The sequence below is a fragment of the Cydia pomonella genome, chromosome 1 (assembly GCF_033807575.1).
Source record: "Cydia pomonella isolate Wapato2018A chromosome 1, ilCydPomo1, whole genome shotgun sequence".
In the NCBI taxonomy this organism is placed as follows: domain Eukaryota; kingdom Metazoa; phylum Arthropoda; class Insecta; order Lepidoptera; family Tortricidae; genus Cydia; species Cydia pomonella.
The window spans coordinates 8,429,215-8,453,984 of NC_084703.1; the positions used below are offsets into that span (position 1 = coordinate 8,429,215).

The 24,770-nt window shown below is 35.1% G+C and overlaps 1 protein-coding gene across 2 annotated transcripts in view; it reads right to left on the reverse strand.

Moving 5' to 3' along the window:
- LOC133529021 (UNC93-like protein) overlaps positions 1-22,367 on the reverse strand; it is a 127,727-nt gene extending 105,360 nt beyond the window's left edge. For both annotated transcript variants that reach the window (XM_061866723.1, XM_061866649.1), the window contains exon 1: positions 22,191-22,367. The gene's annotated coding sequence lies outside the window, so the exon portion shown is untranslated. The remainder of the gene's footprint in view (positions 1-22,190) is intronic.
- Between the last annotated feature and the right edge of the window lie 2,403 nt (positions 22,368-24,770).

Here is a 24,770-nt window from a genome sequence, read left to right on the forward strand (position 1 = left end):
AGGGTTGCGTGAGCGCTTATTTCGTAGCATTTTTGCTAAATCAGGCCGAGATCGATACTTTGCATCGTACAATCATAAAACAATCGAAAATCACATATTCTTTACTATGGTCATATAAATACATTGTTCCATCAGGTCGCGTGGCATATTAAGTGTGTGTCTTAGCCATAAAGTACCATGATGAAATTATCGTAGTTACGACTATATATATAGTAGAACTGTCAAGCTGCGATATTTTATGTGTATCTAAGACTCTTTTTTTGACTGAAAATACATGTCATTATTTCATTGAAATCTTCGAGGAAACCCTGGTGTTTTTAGTAGTGCCAACTTTTAACACGGAAGGTGAGAAATGGTCCAATCACAGAACTAGGGTGCGAATATGGCACGCGCCGTCTGTTTACAATCGTACATATTTTCCATACATTTAGCGCAGTTTCCGTTGCGACATGTATGTACTTATTTGTTTTGTCGTGACGTTCATTTTATCGCTAAAACCATTCAAGTTAAAACCAATATTTAGAAACCATAAATCGTGCCCATTGATAAGTAATGGCTGACGTATCGAGAATACTAAATATTACCTACTTTTATTGATTTATTTGTGTCTGTCCTTGTTAACGGTGGAGTGTGCCGAAAAATTAAGCAATACGATGTATAATATTTTTACGGATTTTCATGCGGTTTTCACATATCATGCAGTAGAGTAATACTTGAGAAAAGTTTAAATGTATAATTTGTTAAGGTTTTGAGTAACCCGTGCGAATCCGGGGTGGATCGCTAGTAATCGTACACATAATTATAATTCAGAAATGTAAATACATATTATTATATTCATATGCTGTGACTTATTTTTCAAGCGAGTTTAATAATAAAAATAAGACGCGTTAAGATCGCTTAGTCATCTCTCTTTCTATCACTCTTCCATCTTAGTGCGACAGTGCCAGTTGCGTTTCGTCCGCTACGGACTCCTACGGAGCGTAAAGGTTAGGCACGTTGGCTACGCACCCGTAACCGTCGCTGGCGCTGGTGTATCACGTAACCTGTATCGAAAATCGCAACCAAATCAACCAAATTGTTTTGGAGATAAATAAAAACAATAACTCGTGTGCAGAAACAAACTAACATCAGTTTCGTCGTTGATAAAAACCGGCCAAGTGCGAGTCGGACTCGCGCACGAAGGGTTATAGCGGCAACAGAAATAATCATCTGTGAAAATTTCAACCGTCCAACTATCACGGTTATCTTATAATGCAATCCTGTGGTACGACAAAAGAAAACTACCTTTAAAAGTCCACAGGCTTGATACAATTATACAATTGTAAGGCTGCTTCCCCACTATGTCATAACGAAAGGTAGTCGTCAGTAAATATACAGGCCGCGACAGGACGATTTCCATTCTATATGTCAACACGTCCAATTAAATGTATAGGCCTAGTGAGTCCGCGACTTTACATATTTGTCACACTTGTAAACAAAACAAAACTATGTCACACTTGTAAACAAAACAAAACTATCTTAATTTTTACAACATATAACATACCATTGTTACAATGTAGGCGCCTACAACACAGTAAATGTATTAATGTACATATACACAATTCGAACTATAGAAATAGTGTCACGAAAGCATACAAAATTGGACAAATTGTATGTTTGAGTTCACATATAAATATGTACCTATTATTGTTTTTTTATAAACCGTTTGTGTTTCGTTACCTAGTTAACTTTTCAGACATGTTTACAATTAAGTACTTTATATCTCAAGAAAATTAATAAAATCGGGAGAAATAATTCGTGTAGTTTCGAAAATTGATATAGTTATACCTTGTGGCCTCACATAAACATACTAAAAGCCCTCGAGGGTAGTGGTTGCGCTGAGGGTGATTTTTGTTCATATCTGGAATATTTGTATAAATAGCAAATAATTACTACGGACAAAAGTTTTAACATAAAATTTCCTACAAATTTGGTTCCTATGTTTATTTTTACTCTACGATCAATAGGGTGTTTACAAAGAGACCAAAAATAGACGATTTAAGAAAACGTTGTTTTTTCGTAATTGTTCATCATAACTCAAATTATTAATTTTCTGGAGTTATTAGGAAACAAATTATATGGGTATTATCTTTACTTTTTTTCTCACTCAACACTAAATGGCTTTGCCCTTCCAGTGTGATTTTAATGGTTTTAACATTGCTAGCTAGCAGTTCACAAAGATCTTCTATATCCGTCTTGTACGTCATTCCGGTAATCGAACATTTTCGTTTTTTTAAATAAAATTACCACAATAAAAACCCAACGGAAATTACAATGATTGGATATTTTACATCTTTTTATGAATAGCGACTTACAGTCAAGGTCGACACGCTTTTTGATGTTTGATGAATGAAAGTTGTACCTACTTACCTGATCAAGTGGTCCCGTTTTATCTAGTGTTCAACAATTATTAGTACGTACTTCTTAAATGGTAAAATGCCTCAAAGGCCTGTTTTAAATTTAAGCTACTTATACTAATACATCTGTATATATCCATTATGTATACTGTTATTTTAAATAAAATGTTTTACTCGTCTGAAATAATAACAATATACTATTCATTTCTCTCGCTATACGGGTGACTTTTAATGGTTGATAAACAATTATATGTATTATTATATGTATTATTGAGCTCAACGAGGGGGGTGGGGTTAGGGTCGGCAACGCGCATGTAACTCCTCTGGAGTTGCAGGTGTACATAGGCTACGGAGACTGCTTACCATCAGGCAGGCCGTATGCTTGTTTGCCACCGACGTAGTATAAAAAAAAAAATGTATTTTATTAGATATCTATATATCTATCGCTTAGATAACTCATGTTGATAAGAGGTTTTAATATTATTTATAACTTATTGCAAGTTAGTTTGTGTGGTAGCGATAGCTGCGGTGAGGTAGAATTGCGTAACGGACAGGTTCATGCATCATACCTCGCTTGCACGCGATATTTCGATTCATCAGAAATCCTTAAAGCCTGTGCCTTAGCACACGTACATACAAATCACGCGCTTTCGCACGATCGAGCGATGATCGAGTGAAAAGGTCGTACGATTTACATACCTATAGCGCCATACTAAGTTTATGCGCTAAGGAGTGCGAAACTGTGTTCTGCAACTCTGTCTGTTCGTTTTGCCATCCATAAAGGTGTGCACTCGACATACCAAAACCTGTTTGATCTGAACCGGGAGTGGCAGATTTTATCGTTAACATAATAACGTTTTTGCCTGACATAAATATTGATATCGAAAACCAGTCCAAACGAAATATAACCGGCACTGTAGAAGCTTTTGTGTATGGCAGAACCTACTGAAGAAACGATGAGGACAGTCAGCAGCTGAATCAGCTAAGCGGGTGAGGCAGTCAAATCGCTCTTACTCCCTTAAAAATAAAGTTAATCTCAGATACTATATCCCTTAGTACTTCATACTATTTTTCTCTTAGTACTACATTATGAAGCATTTGCAAAGAGCTCAACGCCACCACACATAAGTAGGCGCAATTTTACTTGTAAAATGCTACGATTCAAGCAACACAACTGAGTTAATTGTGTTCTACACTATTTTATACCATAGCAACTCACGTAAGATACACCCTTCATTTATTCGAGCACTTAATTGTAGGCGCTTCTGAGATAAGCAGTCGCGCTCCCATACTAAATTCGTAGGGGAGTGCTTAAGTACGATGCGTGTGATGACCACAATTGTCTTATGTGCTCCTTCTAGTAGTTGAGATGGCCTGTGACATAACATGGCACCGTTAGGACTAAGTAACTAGTACTTTCCCCAAAATAGGTACATACTCAGTCTGGTAATGTTTATTGACCACGTAAAATTGTACGTGCGTACATACTTTCTTCAATGAACTGCAATTCTAAGATTAAAGCCAGTGTGACTAATCCGGTATTCAAACATTGACGCAAAGGTAGATTATAAACCAAGCATCCAAAAACAAGTTGGCTAATAAAAATCAAGCTCATTAGAAGAACTGTTAGGACATAGCCATTCTCAATCTGCGAGAGTGGACCACCGTTTATCTAAACGATGTCATGTTATCTATGCCAACTTAACGGTAGGCAGGAGCTAGCTTCGCTTTGTCAGTCCTGATAAAATCAGCCAGCATGTCACAGGGTCGCACACAATGACAGGAAAGAGATTGTAAAAAAATTGTTTTTTTTCTTCGAATATATTGGGTCGACAATAATGGCACAACATTTATTTCTATCTCCGTACAACCGGCGAATATAGCCACTGTGTAAGAAGAAAAACTTGTTTTAAGTACCATCATTATGATTAAATAATTCTAGACATCAATCGCCGATAAGATTTATAAAAAGCCCTTGTTTATGGATAATGATAATGACCTTTCGGCTTTACTCCGACCAATTATGATTTTATCCAACAGGTACTTACTAGTTTATTGTATAGGTCTGTAGTTAAAGTAATAACTGTAATAAGTACTGTAGATGAATTAACAAATGGAATAATTATTTAATGCTTGTCGTCTGTCGTGTGTTTAAATTAATGAATATACATTTAATTAATGTCCCAAATTACTTATAACACAATAAGCGGACGTCAAATGATATTCCCGCTCAACAAAATTTGAAAATATTATTTAATACATTTCCAACGAAAATATAAGCAGGAAAGACACAAAATACACACAAAGTATTAAGATTTTTTTTCTTTACGATTTCAGAAGCCTATTGGTAGTCCTGACAGTTCCGTAAAGTTTAGTGCCGGAAATTTTCGGGAACGCCCTAATGGCGTCAAGAAAGTCGCGAAGTTGTCAGTTAAGCGACAAAGAAAGGAAAGAATATAATTTTACATCAGGAATTGATGCAAAAAGAGATTGTGATCTGCTGATCTAGTGACTTCAGCTTCACCGATAACCAGGGAATAGGTTGCAAGCTGCACCATTAAGCAGGTTGAAGCAAAAATATTGAGACCGGTTAATGACTTTAAATTTTATGCGGTCGCATTTACAGGTGGTACCTATGTATATTCTGTAATAAGTTTGCAATTCTATTCAGGCTTAGCTTTGTTGGGTTTTAATATTACTATTGAATCAATTACTTATGTAAGAGTTACGGATAAATTCTAGTCTCCTATATTGAATGGAGAGTAATCGCCTGTCCCTGTGCCAGAAAAGTTTTATTAAGTTAAAATTTTCGTCTCAGCATTTATTTTCATTACCATGCATCATGCTCTCATTTATTATTTGTATATTTAGTACAAAGGGCACTCGTTGTGAAACAAAGACAGAGAGAGCCTACCATGTCATTTTAACGAGACGATCTTGTGAAAGGAAGAGTTTAATATAGCTATAAACCCACTTAAGATTCTTGTGACAGAATGCAAGTCTGTCCTAGGTAGGAAATAGCATCGTCCCGTAACAAACCTACAGATTTGATTAGAATATTAATGGATAGCGGTTGACCTCTAGAAGATTTGCGGGAGTGAGGCTAAGAAATCTTAACAAAGAAAATCGTAATATTGTCTTCTATTTCCTTGATATTTCGCGTGTCATTTTATGCAAGGAATGTGTTACAATGCAATTCTTCCCTTCTAATAACGCTAAGTCTGCTTTTGTTTTTAGTCCCGCAGCCTGTAGCCTAGTTCAACTTATATGAAATATAGGGCCGTTATCGTTTAACGAAAAACTTAACCTAAAATAGTTAACTTTTATTTGTTTGTGAGGTAAGTATTTCCTATTATTCTCAGGTTAGCAGAATTTTACATGAAAATATTTTTTAGAGAAAAAAAGATTCCAATTTTAAGATTCTTTAAGTTCGGAGTGTGTTTACTTCGACCGGTTTGTCCTTTCAGTATGTATATTAGGTTAGAATGTTATTACGAATAGCTGCATAATATCGTATAATTATTTAATTATTCTAACATTGGGATGTAGCTCGGTTACAATATGTACGTAACATTTGCCAGTACTTTAACTACAAAGGACAGGCAATAATGACGTATTTTTTTATCATAACAGAAGTAAAATTACAATTGATATTAAATTATTATATGTGCCCAAGTAAGATATGATTTACTCCATCTGTTAGCTGTCTTGATTAATTAATAATTGCTACATACGACTCTAATGTAACCCTTTGCGAGATATTATCGTAATTATTAAATAAATTAATTAATTAAATAAATATTATAGGACATTATTACACAAATTGACTAAGTCCCACAGTAAGCATAATAAGGCTTGTGTTGAGGGTACTTAGACAACGATATATATAATATATAAATATTTATGAATACTTAAATACATAGAAAACACCCATGACTCAGGAACAAATATCCATGCTCATCACACGAATAAATGCCCTTACCAGGATTTGAACCCGGGACCATCAGCTTCGTAGGCAGGGTCACTACCCACCAGGCCAAACCGGTCGTCAATTATGAGTTACATTTTCGCAGTTTATCTGTTCGCAGACTATCTGGGTGCGATCAACATAAAGTATGTGCTGCAGGTTCGTACTTCTATACATGAATAAAGTGAGAGGCCATAGAGCTATAGAATCATAATCTCAAGAGGCTGGCTTGACGCTTAAATGTTTGAGAACGATGCAATTTTAATTCAGTATATAAGTATAATTGAAGTGTACTCTCCCAGGGTAAAAATAACGATAATCCATTTTACGACATAAAAGCTAGACTTTTTACAGAAAGAAGGTACCTATATGTAAAACTAACTAGGTATACCAAAACTTCTGAATTAAAAAATATGGTAGTTAAAGTTTTCCTCCCTGTATAGCAATTAGCACTTTGCTATAAAGATTGTCCAAAAATAAGTACCTACTAAGTATTCTTTATCCCTGGACTTTTGATTTTAATTAAATAGGTATGTTAACAAGATGGATTGTTATACTGTACCGTTTATTTTAACTGTGACTTCGCTATTGAACATGACCTTATACAGTCTATAAAATACTAATTATGTGAATATAATTACTACTATCCTCGTAAAACTTATCGTAGTATATTGACAACGAAATCAATAGCGCGCATAAAGTAAATATTTAAAAAAATGTTTTTAATAGTCAAAATTACAAAGTTTGATATTGCTTATCTATTATCTCGGGATCATTGGCTTTTATATAATTATGCAGGTGTTAAGACGGGTCCATGAGACTTTTTGCTGTGATAGAATATACCTTTTGATTTTGATACAAAAGAAATGAAATAAATTACCTAATTTCTTCACGATTATTATGAAGTGTCTAAAAATTGTTTTACAGTACATATGGTGCTACTTTATCGCACTAGTGCGAAACTTAGCATATTACGTTACTACGTCGAACATTTAAACGCCCATATGTACTGTAAAACGTTGTACGATACATGTGCGAATAGGTAATTCACAACTCATGTCGATTTAAAATGGAGTATTTTAATTTATCGCCACTCGTTTCGAATTTCCCATTTTTCGCACTTGTATCGTAATGTACTATTAGTTAACAAGTGCTTACACATGTTACTTAGGTATATACTATTAGCTGTGTATTGAGGAAATATAGATATCACACAAAAATACGATACTTAATGAGAAACATCGTTAAGCCGATACATAGGTAGTTATTTGAGCACTGTTATTGATTCTATATATAGACAATTGGAATAATTCCGTTATAATCTATTGTTTTCTGCTTAATATCCATTTAGCAATTGACAATACAAAAAAAAAAAACAAGAGGCTTATTCTGAACTGTTCTAGATTTTTTTCCATAATAGTTACAACTCTATGAGGCATGTACCTACACATTGCTGTTGTATTACAATAGTTTAGTTCAATAGAGGCAATTTGATGCATTTTGAAAATATCTGAAGTTCATCAGTGACATTGCCGTTTGACCAAAAAACAATATATATATATATATATATATATATATATATATATATATATATATATATATGTGTCTACTATATGTAAAATTCACGACCTATCATTATAGGAATAGATCCTTACCTTTCGCTTACACCATAGCACCGTAGCAGTCGCGCCCAATCTCTGAGCTACGGTGGATACATGTTTTTTTTTTGTTTTACCCATAGTGACACATAGGTTAAAAGAAATATCAACAAATCAAGAGTCAGGTGGTGCAAATTAGAATTATTAAAATGTGCAATTCTGCAAGGTTACTCCAAGTCAATAACGTGAGGTCATGATCTTTTGGCAAACAAAGCTATAATACACTCGATACACGCGAAATATAAACGAAGTAAACAATCTAAAATGTTAATAGTGACACGAATTAGAACATTTTAACTGACTGTCGAATATCGCATGGTAATTTTTAGATGGTTACTTTGGCACCGCTTACAACGTTAGCTGCTTGTCTGATTTTGAATACCGAAGGAGAGTTAAAAAATAATTCATAAAAATCAAACTCCACATCTATACAAAAATATAATTTAATAACAGAATGAGTAATGATACAAACACGTTGCCCCACATAAAAATATTAATTATCAAGTCGACGCAACTAGAATCGAGTCTTGAAAACTAGACCTGTTAAGTAGGACAGTGTTGTAAAAAATCCATACTCGGAGTATTTAAGATAACAAACCAATTAGGAGTCAGATCGAAGCGGTTCCCTGGCCGGAAAGCGAGCGCTATGCTATGATCATTGAGATAATTAAATCATTTTAAACAATAGTCGTGGAAGAGTCGGTCGATTTGCGTGCCTGTTTGCATTATGCCGAGCACGCTCTTCGCGGCGCTTAGTCGTTTCAACGATCCTAATGATCACTACCTTAACCTTAATCAAAAACAATCAGAACGCTCGTTTCTGACACTTGTTTTGTGTCGCAGTACAAATCAGCTACGATGAATCTGACTATAGCTAACCTTCTGACAATTTTGTGTGGCGCTTTCACGATGAAATGTTATGACAGTACAAAGTCGCACCGATAACGAGTTTCCGTTTTTGATTGAACGCGCATAGCAAGGAGAGTACGAGAAATTTCACCCGACCCAGAAACCAATTGCGTTGAATTTGTTTAATTAATTACCTGGTATATCTTCCTGCGTCCTTTGCGCTGTGCTTAAGGAATATAAACTCTCTCCGCTTGGCATAGGAGCAATATTTGTTTTGACAGTGTTGTCGAGTACAGAGATTGGATGACACAGAAACGGGCAGAGAAGCCGTGAAAATTTGACGGCAACACACAATACTTAACTAAGCATAACCGACGTTTTGAATGCCTTCTATTCTGGAGACCCCGGTCGCAACGTCCATACTTACATAAATTATCGTTCACTCTTTACGTAACCAATGTTCGGTTTTCAGCGATAATTTCTGAAATTATTACTCGTGTTTCATGAATTTTATACTGCAGTCATTTGCAATGTAAGGGATCCAAAATAACGTGACTTATACTCAGTCTAAAAATAAAATGCTTTATGATAATTTGATGCGTTTGACTACACGTTTACATAACCTAAACATACACTTAATCAAAGATCAAGGCATCCTAATATATAATTGGTCATTTTTCATTTAGATTGGGATAAGACAGCACAAGAATAAAAGCTTATTAAAATTAATTGATGCACAAAAACAGCAATCTTGGATGCAAACGTGGTACTTAAGGTTTACCATTTAATGGACCTGCGCTTAATTTGAGGCAGGGAGCCTCAGGGCAGTCGTACATTTCGAGTCTGTTTTGAATGCTGCCGACTAAAAATAGCCGTGAACTCATCCAACAGAGATTCAGGTAAAGATTTTTACTAGTAATTCACCAATAGCATGACATAATTGGTTATAAAAAATTAAAACATTTTAAGCCCGTCATTCAAATTATATGACACGATCATATAAACAAAAAACGCGAATTAACTTTAATAGTTATCGCTTACTTGTTAGGTATAATTGTATAAGATAATATATATATACCTACACTTAAAAAAACCGTCAAACTCATTTAGCAATTAAAATAATAACTGAACTTAAGTAATAAAGAAATAAATTTCGATCAATATCCTGAACCGAACTATTGGCCGGTGTAACACATTCCTAAGTCCGAATTTTTATGTAAGTCAAAATATTTGCTATTGTTGCTTATGCTACTATTATTTATGGAAACATTTTTTTCAGTATATACTGTATAATTATACCTTAACCGTGAATATAAGACCTAAACTTTATTTACGAACTTATACTTACGCATTATACTTTGTCAGATTTTTTAACAATTAAAAGATCAATTAAAAAATGCAGAATACCTACCTGTTTATGCCACTGCTTAAGCCAGCCATTTCACATCGTTTGTTTTAACTACTGCTTAACTACTAAATTAGTAATTACTTATTTAGTAATTTAATCCGCTAATTAATTTTATTAATTGCATAACTAAGTATTAATCAGCGGGGTAATACTTATTATGGAGTTCAATAGAAGTGGAAAAAATTCAAATATACCAATTAACCTTTTCTTATTCACGTTATATGTAGTAACATGACACTATCAACAAGTTTTACACTTAAATGTCAGTTTATATTTCGATAAAACCTTTCGTAGAGTTAGAGTAAAACTTATTTAAAGCTCCTCTTGAATATGTGTATACGTACTATGACTAAAACAAGAAATTGGGAAATTGTATAAAATTCTTTAACAAGATACCGAACTTATAGACTCTAAATTCAAAACGATTGTTTTGATAAAATGTCCATGGCTGTCCACTACGGCACCACAGCGGCAGCTATGGAAGACGTTAGTCCCTAAACGCAAAAAAGCCACAAGGCGAAATGTGGAGTTGTCTATTAAGGTGCCTATGGATAGATCTTGCAACCACATAACCGACTTCCCCCCGACAGTGGCAAGAAGACGAGCTCGACCTGCCGTACCAGTTGACGTATCAACAATACTATTCAATACTAGACGGCAGAGCGGCTCGTCCTAATGCCTCTGCAAACATTCTTGGCCTCGGTGCAATGTGCTGCCTCTATGGCCCCGAGAGAAAGGGTTAAAATGCTCTGTCAGGTTTAGAGCACTATGCACCGAGGACAAGAAGGCTGGTGGTGAGATACTAGAAATTTTGCGAATACCCAGGCTACAAAAAGTAGTTGAAAACTCGTGACATTTGAGTCACAATTCCAGACAAAGTTTCAACTCCGTCATCGATCGACAAAAATGTAAGTTCCCGATAGAAACTGTCAATCTCCTCTCAATCCCCTTACTTTTCCTCACTTAAAATATTTTCGTTCTCGATGCAATGGTTCAACCCCTTTTTAGCCTTATTAGAGGATGTATTTTCAAAAGCACTGAAATCACTTTTCGTGCTTTCTAATAACGAATTTCAAGTCTTTTATTACGTGGTCAAATCCGTCCCATTATAAACTTTAAGCTTTAAACCCCATTTTAATGGTAAGTATTTTTTTAAACGCTTTAATTAATTCACTTGTAAATAAAGCGATTTTAATAAAAACAAAATTACTTGTTTTGTAAATTATAATTTTGTGTCTTCCTTCGGAGTTTCAAGTCCCTCACTCGCAAAGTTCCCGATACAAACTTTCAACCCCTTTTTCAACACATGGCATACATTTTCAAAAACGCTGAAATCATTTTTATTGTATTTTATTCAAATATCCTTTTCACGACGTTTTAAGTTCCTGGCTCAAAATAAAACTTGAACGCTATACAAACGTTCAACCCCTTATTAACCCCTTTAGGATTGAAAATCGCTTCTTATCTCTTGTAAATATACTTTATAAATGCATCCTATTACAACTTTCTATCTTTTGTAGCTTCGGGACTGCATTGATGAATCCGTCAGTCAGTCAGACAAACGCATTTATATATATAAGTACCTATAGATATATATTTGGCGCATTCGAGGTGGATCTGTAGTTTGATTGCGCCTTGTTTATATGAATTTTCATGTCATTATTAATAAATATTCAATTATGTCCGGTTATGGTTTATTTATATGTGCTCGTAACTCTGATGTTAATAACTCAAAAACAACTTAACTAATTGTGACAAAAAGTGATAACTTTATTATAATATTATTTTGTTTGAAACGCAAACACACCAATAAAGTATTTTTAATAACTACTAAACTAATTGATTAAAATGTATATTTTTTTTTTTTTACAGCACTATATACAAGTAATATTTTTATTTACATATATAATCTGAATCAATCGTCTAAATTAATAGCTTACTTTTTATATTAATAAGTCCTTACTTATATTTTAAGTACACATATTTTTTTTACTTTCGGAGCGATAATTTTTATTTTACCAATGTGACGTCATGCGTGATTTATTTATCCATTCTAAAATGCAGCCCACTAACGATCGAAACCGTGGACGGACAGACGGACGGACATGGCAAAACTATAAGGGTTCCTAGTGGACTACGGAACCCTAAAAAGTCTTTCAACAGACAACCTTAGGTATCAAAATGGGGCAAGTAAAAAAATCCTACATGAACATGCATAGTCAGAAAATATGATTATAAATATGTAGATACCCCACAAACGCCACACAAAATCACTGAGCGCCCAAATTTTTATACAAATACTGCCTGAGGAAAAATGAGCCGTATACTTTTTAGGACGATCCTATCGTAAAGAAATATTTGTACGTATTTACAGAAAATTTATTAAAAAAGAAAACATATTTCTACTACAGTATAGGGACTTTCAGTTTAAACTAAGTATAATTATTTCACCGAGTATAAAAGCGTAAAAATTCACTCAGGAATAAATCAATTTGGTAGGTTTTCCTTAATCTAACTAAACTACTGTTCATTGTGTAGGTAACTTGAACGTGTTGATACGAGTTTACTATACCGATTTGACCGATACGGAGTTCCTAGGATAGTTTTCTGGATACTCAGACTAAGATAATTGTTATGGACATAATGTTAATGGCCTCTTTAAATCACAATCATAACACGTGCATTCTCACGTTTGGGTAAGAGATAGTGTAATCTGTTTCAAACGCTGGACGCCAGACATGGCCACTTGGCACGTTTGGACAATCATTGACACCTGTCATTTGTCGAAATGTATCCACTGTACATACTAAATATGGATAAGTAAACTAAGTAATGTGAGTTTTGGTAGACGTACCTAATGTAACAAGTTGGAAACTCAAAATCCCATACAAAATGAGACTTAACGCAAACGTGTACGTCACGTTACGCCATCGAATAAATTTACATCATCATCATTTTTGATATCATTAGTGACTTTTAGAGGCCAGAGCAGACCGGCTGCGTGTGCGTAAATGTGTAAGTGCGCGTGCATGACAATGCTGGAGTCGTGCACGCACATGCTACGCAAGCGGTGTGCCGTCTCTCTTAAGGATCCATATATTACAAAGCACACATGCACGTCTGCACGTCCGGTGTGCACAGGTTTTTATGCGTAAATTTAAACATTTTTTACGTGTATGAAAACTTCACAAGTGAATGTACAGTTATGTAGACATAAAATGTACCACCACAAGTATTTTCATGTAAAATGTTGCCAAGACGAAACCAAAACGTTCGCACTCTCAAAAAGCCAAGCTTCTAACTCTACAAGCCTTAGGGCCTCTACAAGCCTTCACAAACTCTAATCCTTAGACAAAATATGTGGCTTGGCCGTTTCGCTGCCGTCACATGGGCGTAAGGTGAAAAATGTATTCACTATTAAGTAATTATTTTTATAAACTATACAAAATTCTTTTTGTAACGAAATGGCCAAGCCGCATATTTCAACCAAGGTGTAGAGTTTGTGAAGTTAAAACTTATAGACTTAGAAGCTTTGCTCTACAAGAGATGTGTCAACAACACTACTTCATTTCGTATCTATACTCTATATCTTTAGGTATTTATATAAAAGTAAACAAAATCTTCCCTCAAATGGCTCCTTAAATGTAGGCTAAAGTCAGGTCGTTCGGTTACAGATCCAAGCGGTTGGTTGACTATTAAATGTTATAATTACCGGAAAATGTATCAATTGTTTGTTTACATTTATTTAGAGGGACATGATTTTATCTATTTCAGATACCCGAGGTAGTTGATCTGCATACTTAATGGTTATAGGCTCATGCTAAGTTAACTGGTTCTTTCAAGCGTGGATAACATAAGGCGGTCTTCACATTGGATGCGGATTTGCACGCCGCTCCGGAATGCGAACGGCACATCGCGAAATAGGCGCATAGCGCTCTCACGCTTATACACCGGAGCGACGTTCGAATTCGCATCAGTGTGCAGTGTGATATTACCGACCGAGACCGAGCGTCTGCGAAGGGCTCCGTTTCAGCTTGGGCAAAAATGCGTTCGTATGTCCGGATGTTTACCCCCGCAGGTCGCATTTCTCAACTGATTCACGTGAAATTTTGTGAACATGTTCGGTGGTTAGAAAGAATTTGTCTGTCGTTTCGTTTTTTTGGAAAATGGTGGAAATTGGTATAAAGGACTTAAGTGCCACTTAAGTCCATTATGAGTTTGCTGTAATAATAACTCAACGAAGGAAGTATTTTTTAATTTTGCTTTTTTTATGCTTATGAAGCTTATGGCGAGGTCCACAGCTCACAGAGCCGCTAGTATTAAGTTGGATAACTTCTACTCATGAACACATTTTTAAATGGTCGGTAGCGGTCGAACCCCGACTGGTGTCAATGAGTTTCATGTTTCATGCAACTTCAGAACGAAATATCTATTACCAATTTCCCGTTAAAAAAAACGTAAACAGATTCACACTATTTTTGTAACACCTTGTATAGGTACAAAACACCCATGACGCAGGAACAAATATCTGTGTTCATCATCATCCAAATAAATTCCCTTACCGGGATTCGATCCCAGGACCATCGGCTTCATAGGCAGGGTCACTACCTACTAGGCCAGACCGGTCGGTCGTCGAATTTAAACCTTACAGAAGACCGCAGCCAACTAACACTAGACCCTTCTCATAGTGTTGTGTTCCTACCGGTGAGTAAGGTTGCCAGAGCTCAACGAGGGTGCGGGGTGTTAAGGTCGGCAATGCGCATGTAACACCTCTGGAGTTGCCAGTAACCGTTTACCATTAGGCGGGCCGTATGCTTATTCGCCACCGACGTAGTATAAAAAAATATGGTCCGAATATACGGTAATTATTCGGTATTCGGCATGTTCGGCAAGTTTTCTAGTGTTCAGTTAAAGTGCCGAATATTCGGTAAATATTTTTTATTGTTTGTCCTTTTGCAACGCTGTAAAATGTAAGCCTTCACTTCACTAGTAATTTTCAAGTACTCTCTTCCATTAGGTTACGCTTTCCCCATTGTCATTAATGATCAGACATGTTGAATCCATATCATGTTTTGATTATTAGAGGTGCTGGAATTTTATGGCGAGTCCCTTGCCTTTTGATCAGTTTGTTTTTACCTATGAAGCAATTCATCTTTAGATACTAATGTAAATTAAGCGTTTTAACACATTCACCGCTGAGCTACGGTGGTAGCCGATAACATGGGTTTCCCGGTATGTAGCGAAAATGATGCGTAGAGACAAAATGACAACGAGTCGTGATTAGCGCTGAATGGGTTAAAATGGTTTATTAGAATGATATGATACAGATGAACCGAAGAATTCGAAGATCTGACCCGAACATTCGGCCGAATGTTCGTATTCAGCAAACTCCATATACGGCCCATCCCTACATACCTATAGTAAAACCGCTATAATGGAACAGGCACCAGTAATGGGATGGTATAGAGAAATCCTGTTAAACAAGTATTTACCATCAGTTTATATTGCGCCATACATCTCATGACTGGAGCAAAAAACCATAGTTTTAATTGGTTAATAATATTGCAACTAATTGAAGTAGCTTTCATTAAATACGTAGAAAATATAAAGGACGAATTAGACGTTCAACTTTTAAAGCATAAAGCGATATACATTTTAAAGATGTCGGTGAAATATCAAAAATACTTCAAAATTTCTATTAAATGCCCCATAATTGGTGCCGTTAACATAGGTATACTACAAACCAAAGTATTTCGAAAATAGAGGTTAAAATAAAATAAATGAAAAATGTTTATATTATATCGCAAAGAGCTAATGAACCCGTCACTGAGGAAATAAGCCGGCTATAAGGGCGCATTCACACTGGGCACACCGAACGTTCTATTTTTTGAGATTTTTCTTCCATTTATAAAAAGTGGGAATACATTTATTAACGCAATTAAGTTATGAGTAAAAATTACATTCAATAATAATACCAAAATAAAATGAATGCATTCATAAACTACTACATTCAAATAATAGTCCCACATAAACGAAGATTGGATCTGTTGAATAGGCTGTTCATTGTATAATTGGTTTTTTTTATAGGTAAGGTTCGTTTTAGTGTTCATTTTATTTGAGGTATTTAATTTTGCTCTTATTTTAATTCTTCATTTATTACTATTATTATACGATTATGAATTAATTATTTACTACAATTTTTGCCCCATTGTAAACACTCCCTAGTTTGGAACCACATCGAACCTGTTTGGGGCATTAAGAATCCGAGAACTTTGACCCAATGTTACATTGATTAGTCACCGGGCACTAATTAAGTACCCAATAACATTTAACAGTTACTTATCTTTTTACTTGGCTTTTAATGCTTTAGTGTTGCGATAAGGAAAAAGGTTAGAAGCTTTACAAGTAATGTAAAATCACGGATGATAATACTAGTAACGAATGAAGCTCGATAGATTCCTGTTTAATGGGGAGTATTACTGCAATTTTCGGCCGCCAGAGTGCAGCACTAGCACCATCATAAACCATAGAGTAACTTATACATACTGTGCCTTAAAATGTTTATTGACAAGTTTTCACAGATAATAAAATATGGCATTGATGCATCAAGGCGGTTTGTTTACAGAAAATATAATTTTATTTCGTACCCGGCTTGGAAGATTTAACAACTGGAGTCGCGTTTAAAAGCTTAACCCTCTTTCTATTGTATAGACTGACGTTTATTTGACATGGCTATTTGTATGTTACGTACGAATAGTCATACATTTCACGTGCCTCTCCCCCGCAAAAATCGGTAGACTGTTTTGTACAGAAAACTACAAGACAAGGCGTCTCCAGTTATTAAATCATCTAAGGTTTTTAGGGGCCTATCCATGACAATCGTACATCGACAAACGCTAAACAAATAGAAAATATGTGTCGGGATGACAGATGCAACGAAAAGTCACGTCCATACATTATTTAAATTTCGATTGGCGTTTTCTATCAACAATTGTCATCCTGGCTAGGCGAGCTAGTGATATAATAGGCTAGTATTTGCTAGTATACATTTTCTTTTGCGTCCCTACTTTCAGGACTGTGCCAAATTGGCAGAGGTGTTTTTAAATCCATTTAATGTTTACTCCCCAACGGTCAAAGTTACTTACTACACTGGCGGCTGGTTTTGCGCAACTACGACGCAAGTATTATTAGCATGACATCGTGTCTATTCCTCACGCTCATAGCCATTGTTGGTCGGTAGGGTAGCCTAATAAAAATATAATTAAATAAACTAAATGAGGCGGCATATCACAAATAATTTGCGCGAATATGCTGAGTTGCACGTGTCTAGCGCGCCGCTCGTTAGGAAACCCGTTCGTGGTGTCGTGGAATCCGTTTTCAAGACCGGTTCCTTGCTCTATCCGACACTATTAACGTCCTGAAAGATCTTTTTATAGGTACTTAGTAACAGACATAATAAAATCGACTATGCGTTTATCTATGGTAATCTTTTACATCAATATTATATAGGAAATTTTATAAGCAAATACAGCCTCAATATAAGGAAAACTATACATAAACATGAGAATTATACGACTAATGTGTTACTAATAAGTCATTTAAGATAATAAATTGATACGTTTACCTTAAGATAATTACCTTTTTTTTATTTTTATGATCTTTTTATGTATATCGTAAGTTTTAAGAAAATAACTTGTATGTATATCGAAAATAAGGATAAAATCAATGCGAGTAATAAAATGTGTAATAAAGTTTCTTTGGATGAGCGTTTTTATTTTAATGTTAGTCACTAAGACACGGTCACACAGAAAAATACAGTCAATAAGTAATCGCTACTCGTATGTACTATCTATGCTGTTTTACCCTATATATCCTCGTGGCAAAAAATTTAATTGTATGTTAGGTATTCAAAACAGTTCACATTTTACGTTTTCCAGCGAGTTGCGCAATGCAGCGCCACCTTTTGCAGCGACTACTTATAACCGCCTTACACTGGACCATACTAGTTTAGTTACGAACATTTGAAAAACGAACAACGACTTTGGTCGTGTTTTAATTTCCATGCAATGTCATAAAGAAGATCGTCGATTTTCTTAAGCGATTGGGCCCCCTCGTCAAATTGAACGTATACGTGTACTATATAGAAGCTGCTGCTAGTACTCGGCTCTTGAAGTATATTTAAGTTTGAAACATTATAGGTTTTGAGATGTTTTTTGGAGAAAATTGGAAAACAACGTAAAAACACTCTCTTAATGGGATACTTAAACGAGATCTAATTGAACAGATTCTAGAATCTCTTTTACCTAACACTTAACTGGCCATATCACGTTGATAAATCAAATAACACATTTAAGACAAATAATTATTGACCTGACAGAAAGTGTCAAACATCTTGTCAGTTAAATCACATGATGATTATTTTTAGATAAAACTATAATCGTTTTTTTTTTGTTTGGGAAATGAAACCAAAAAACTGTTATGAAAAGTTTTCTTAATATCTATGTTAATTGTTTTATGTAAAGTTGGTTCTCTTAAATTATCGGTAACTAATGTTATCACCTTAAATATATACATATATATATGGAATTAATCGTTATACTTGCTAAATTATGATGATAAAAACGGACGGATATTGGCAGGTCGTGTCTCTGTCTACCTAGCAAATAGTTTAGTGCAAAGGTAATATAACTCCTTAATGAAAAAACCTCACGGTTCAGGTAAAGTTAAGCCTTATGTCAATTCTATTAAGATGTTGACGACAGCAACGCATTTGTTGCTGTATCTATATGAAGATTTATCTTACCCTAAACAGGGTGAAATTGTTATGTTTGACCATATGCTGAGGGTTGGACATGTAGGTCATACTGAACAACGCAAAATTATCTGCCGTAATTTTGGTGAATCACATGTCAATGTTTTATATGGAACAGCAGATTTTTTTTCGCGATTTCGGGGTGGCCCCATAGTAAAAATTACTCAGTGTGATCCACATATTCAGCCCTACCTGTATACCCTCCATACTTACCTATTTAATGAAATATATTGAATTACGGAAAAGAACACTAAAATTTATTTTTATAATGTATGTCTAATTTGTGTAATAGATGCATATTTAATTAATAGAATGAACTTTAAAACGCGATAGTAACTACTAAGTGGGCCGAAAATCATAATCATGAAATTATCAAAAATTACTTGACATATTATAACGAGTCATTTGTTTTGGTTTATCGATTGTTGGTATGTGAAACGGAATGGCATGGGGAAAAACGGTTATATAAGTTGGGTAGATGCGTATAAAGCCTTAGAGAACCAGGTTTCGAAATCAGGCAAACAGTCCTCCCGCGTCACACGGCTTGCAACACCAGCGCTGCGCCGCGACGATCGCGAAAGGGGCACGATAAGAGAATCTGTTAATCTCACATAGGGTGAAAAATGTAATTCGGAATGCTTATTAGCGAAAAAACTACTTTATGACTTATATATTTGTTAATTTTACATAGTTTAAAGTTAAATAAGTTCGGATTTCAGTTTATAATTTGCATATGATTCTGTGAAAGTCCAGTTTCAGGTTTAAAGTATTATTAAAAAGTACCTTTTATTATATTTTGCTTATTTTAAGGTAATAAAGCGCCAGTATCAATTATTTTAGAAAAAGTACGCTGCACTAAATTAACTCCGGATCACCTACAGAGTCGACGCTACGCCACTGCTACAATCATTCTCGTGGTTTATTTATAAGTAATTAGACATATTTAAAACCACAAGGCTACCACAGTATCACGGTCTATTGCCCCAATTCAGATATTTAAAGTCGTCTATAACACCACTAACCTCAGCAGGGGCAACAGGATGAAAAGAAGGGGCAGAAGATTACACAACTGTATCAAAATGACATAGGTACATAGTGCAATATTATTTTCCCCATAACGATACCAATATATAGTTAATACCAGTTTCACCTAAAGGTTTATTAGTTTCGTATGTACCAATAGTAGTAAAACTCGATAGCATTAACGATCAGTTAAATACGTCGGTATTGAGTTTATCGCAGAAATTTCGCTGTTTAAGTATTACAGTTAAATGTTGTATTTACTATGGCAGTAATATTAACGTAACAGTAACCTACGCTTATCATTGCTTAAGAAATATTACCTATATATAATTTACTAATAACTTATTAACATAATTTTGTCTCCTTTTGTCATCATATTTCACGTTACATGTCGTGCCTGAATAAGAAAAATAATAGATTTAGATGGACATCAACTTAGTAGGTACACATTATCCTTCTGCTGAAGGAAATCTACAAATATTATAGGTAGGTAACAATTCAACGGGTCCCTGTTTAAGATATTATTAGTTACAATACGTATAAAAAGCTTGTTTTTTTATGTAATTGATCACTTGATCAGTTACTTTATTTAAAATCAATGCTTAGATATACGTATATAGATATTACTTGTATAAGAACTGCGAGAAAACAAATCATTATTATTTCATTATATGTTGCGAGAAAATTGCTTTTTATCGGCTTCGAGCAGTCACGTTTTAGATACTAGTCGGCATTATTTAAATGCATATATCTATAATTTCAACAGTAGGTATTTCGACTACATTTTTAACTTTTTTATGACATTATTTGAAATTTAAAATATACTAATTGTGGTCTAAAAATATACGAAAGAACTGTGTATTATATAATTGTATTTCTTTATTGGGTGAGTTTTTATATACAGCAAACTTTTCTCTATGTGTCGTGTTTTTTTACCGTTCATTGTGTTCGCTTAATCGAAATGATGTAAATAGTTTTAGGTGATTTATATTTTTATTTTAAACAACAACTTAATTTTAGACATATAGGATAGTAAATAAATAAGTAAATATTATGTAGTTTGTACCATAAAAATACTCAGAAAATGAAATATAAGTAGTAATGAAATACCTAGTTTTGACTAGGTAACAACAGGCGATCTTATTTATCGCCTAAAATAAACCTGGGTAGACAAGTACGAGTCCAAATATTTTAATAAATTGAATGTTGTAGCTATATAATATATACCTACAACATTCAATTTATTAAAAATTTTAGCTATGACATATTGTTTACCATAACGACACATCCACCTATCTTCAGACAGGGAAAATTGTACAAACCTAATGTTAATTTATTAATCAGTGCAAAGCAACAAATAGGTACCTTTTACAATCAGAATGATCTCGGTAAACGCAACCTGGCGTTTTCTCCGCTATTGCGATTGTTATTAATGATTTATATTACGAATAAAGTATATTATACATAGTATCCGTAACTTGGCCCCAACATAATAATTCAATGAGGGAATGTAAACAAGTTTAAAGGAGTGCCACTTTGTTGGAGGTAGGGGGTGGGAAATCTGGAGGTCACTGGCGACAAAGAGATCGCTAGAAGAAAAGTAAAGAATCTCCTAATCCTTAAGTTCTCAAACTAAAACAAATCACGGACTCCTTTTCCGATTGTTTTTTTTTCTGCGATGGATACTAAAAATTTTGACGGCTGAATAATTAACTTAGCTTTTGTTACCGGCTAGCATAATTTTCCTAGCGCTTTTAAGAAAACTGCGCCGTTTCATAGGTGTTATTAAATAGGTTTTTGTGTTTCATTCCAGTCACGGGTGAATAATACGCGAACAAAAGAAACGAGCATACGCGTCGAATTCAGAGCCGCTTTTCACTTGCTGTGCTCGATAAGATATTTAAATACCAAATATATAAGCAGAAAAATCCTTAGCGCCGTACGCGCACGACAGCCGCGAGTATTTACAAAATACCGTCCGGATTAACCTTAACGCTGAACGGTGGTGGTCCTCGCAACCCCAAGATTCGCCTTGCAGTTATATGACAGTCGCAGCGGCTAGAAAATGAGATCTTACCTTGTCAAAAATTCCGAGTGATGTTTGTGTTTTCAAAGTCCGGTTTAGCATTCACGTCGAACACGATAGCACTGCGTGAGAGAAAGGCAGCTTGTCACTGGACACTCGCGAGTGCGGCTGCGCGGGTACGTGTGCGCGGGCGTCGGACGGTGCTGAGACTGGAGGCCGCGACGCGAGGGGGCCGCTTAAAAGAGCGCCAGCGCACCCCGCGCTAGCTACCACCAGCACCCAACGTCGACCAGCACCAAAAACCACTTGGACTCTAATTGGACGGAAAAAATAGTTTTTCACAAAAAAGTCATGTCATATTTTAATATAAGATTAAATATATGACAGTTAATGAACTCAAATTGCTGTAATTCATTATCACAAAATAACTGTATTTTTTTGAGTGAAAGAAGCTATTTTGAAGCCTATTTTTAATTTTAAATGATGAACACCAGTTAGTTATGCTGGCCATTTTTTCGCAAATCGCCGACCATTGTGTCTATTTTGCGTGAAAATGAGGTAGCGCTACTCTAACCACCCCGAAACCTAGCAATGTCTTTAAGTTGCTAATTGTCTTCTTTAGTGTGCACGTGTCTCTAGAGATTTGATCTTGTATACTTCAACCTGTTTACAGTGTAGGAAAATGTTTTGAAGTTTCCTCTTTTTCCATACACGCTCACATGGGGCTGTCTGTTTTACCCATATTATATAGGTGTTTGTTTAGTGTGTCGAACACCAGATGTAAATTAATATTCAACTATTATTGTTGGAAAAAAACTTCGTAAGTAGTTATTTATTTCTATACAAAAGCTCAAAACTCGACGCATTAGGTTCCTCAACCTTCCCTCTGACGGCATGCGGAATATAGAAAGTCAGTGAGCAAATCCGAACAGAGTCTTTCGAACTTGATTATTATAAAAAAATGTACGTAGCCATAAACAACAAAAAAGAACAATATCTGACAATATGATACAAAAAATAGGCGTAGATAGTTGAAAAATTCGAGTAATAAACTTGGCACGCGCGTACAGTTAGATCGTAATACTATCAAGGACTATATTAACACGCACTTTACTGAAATTCAGCGCTGTGGTGGTTTATGTAGTTACCAGTATTAATTAAATTTTGCGTGGCTATTTATACTGACTTGTTATTATATTAAGTAAGTAGTACTTGTTTTTTTTTGTATATGTTCAGCTACTATTTCTGTCTGGGCAAATATAAAAGTACATATCTACTTAAGTCCTGCTAAACAATCCGATGTCACCTGTGTATGTTTATTATTTACATAAAAGTACAGATGTGCAGTTGCGGAAAGTTTAAAAAAAATTGGAAGAGTTCTCATAAATTTCAATAAAATTTCATAGGAAATTAAGGTAACTTCCATTTTGCGAATGGAAAATCGATCCCCATACAAAATCTGAGAAGTTTCTGAAATATTTCAATGTGGAAATTTCGCAATTTTGGAATCTTTTCGACGTTACATCAGTGTTAAAAGTACCTACACTAAGCTAGGTAAGCCTTACCTGAAGAATAAAAAAAATCAGATATTACTATTTAGATTTATCACAGGTATATTTACACCCCCGGTCGCCCTCGATCATTATTACACTCGTCATAATGATCTAATGAGCAATGATCACAGCCTTAGCCGACCTTCCTACTAAATACAATATGACTACCAGGTAACATTGTGCCGCCCGAGCCACCATCACGTTCCAATTACCCTATTCTTGAGAAATTCCTAGTCACTTATTTATATTTCATAGCAACTTTGTTAGAATCGTAAAACAGCACGATGTTTTGACAAAGCAAACTGCCCGGTGGTTGCTGTTAAGATAAGAGCCTAAATAATAATATTGTGAAAAGTTTTTGGCAAATAATTCATTGTTGGTACAAGCTTTTATCGCTGAGTGTACTTTTCTTTCCACAGGTAAGTAATACTGATCGAGACAATTCTAACAACCCCAAAAACAATTTTTATCACTGAGTTCATATGGCTACCTCCTGTCTTTATCACCAGATCAGCTCGATGGTACCATAATATTGCATTGTCAACGTACTTACATATGTACGTAAATTTTCAGCTTCATCGGAAACCGGGAAGTGGGTGAGATTTAACTTGCAAGATTTGACCCGTACATACATAGGTACATTGCAAGTTAGTAAAAAGCTTGCAATAAAACCAAAATTTAGACTAGGTAGCTTTTTCTTATCTTCTCTTGACAAGTTGAAGATAAAATAGGGTCGCAACGCGCATGTAACTCCTCTGGAGTTGCAGGCGTACATAAGCTACGGAATTCATATATAAGACTGAAATTTTGCCCCCTATTTATATCGGGCATTTTCCATAATTATTTAAAAATAAAATAAAAAATTACACTACATTACTATTCCAAATTTCAAATCGATAGCTTAAGTACATCTCGAGATATTTAGCAATGTGACAGACAGACGGAACTGTTCCTTTTGTACCTTTTTGGTACGGAACCCTAAAAATCATCACACTCTGACAAATAATATTAAATAAATGACACTCGGACCGCGACTGCAGCACAGTTACTCGCTGCAACGTTATTGCTGCCGGCTGCA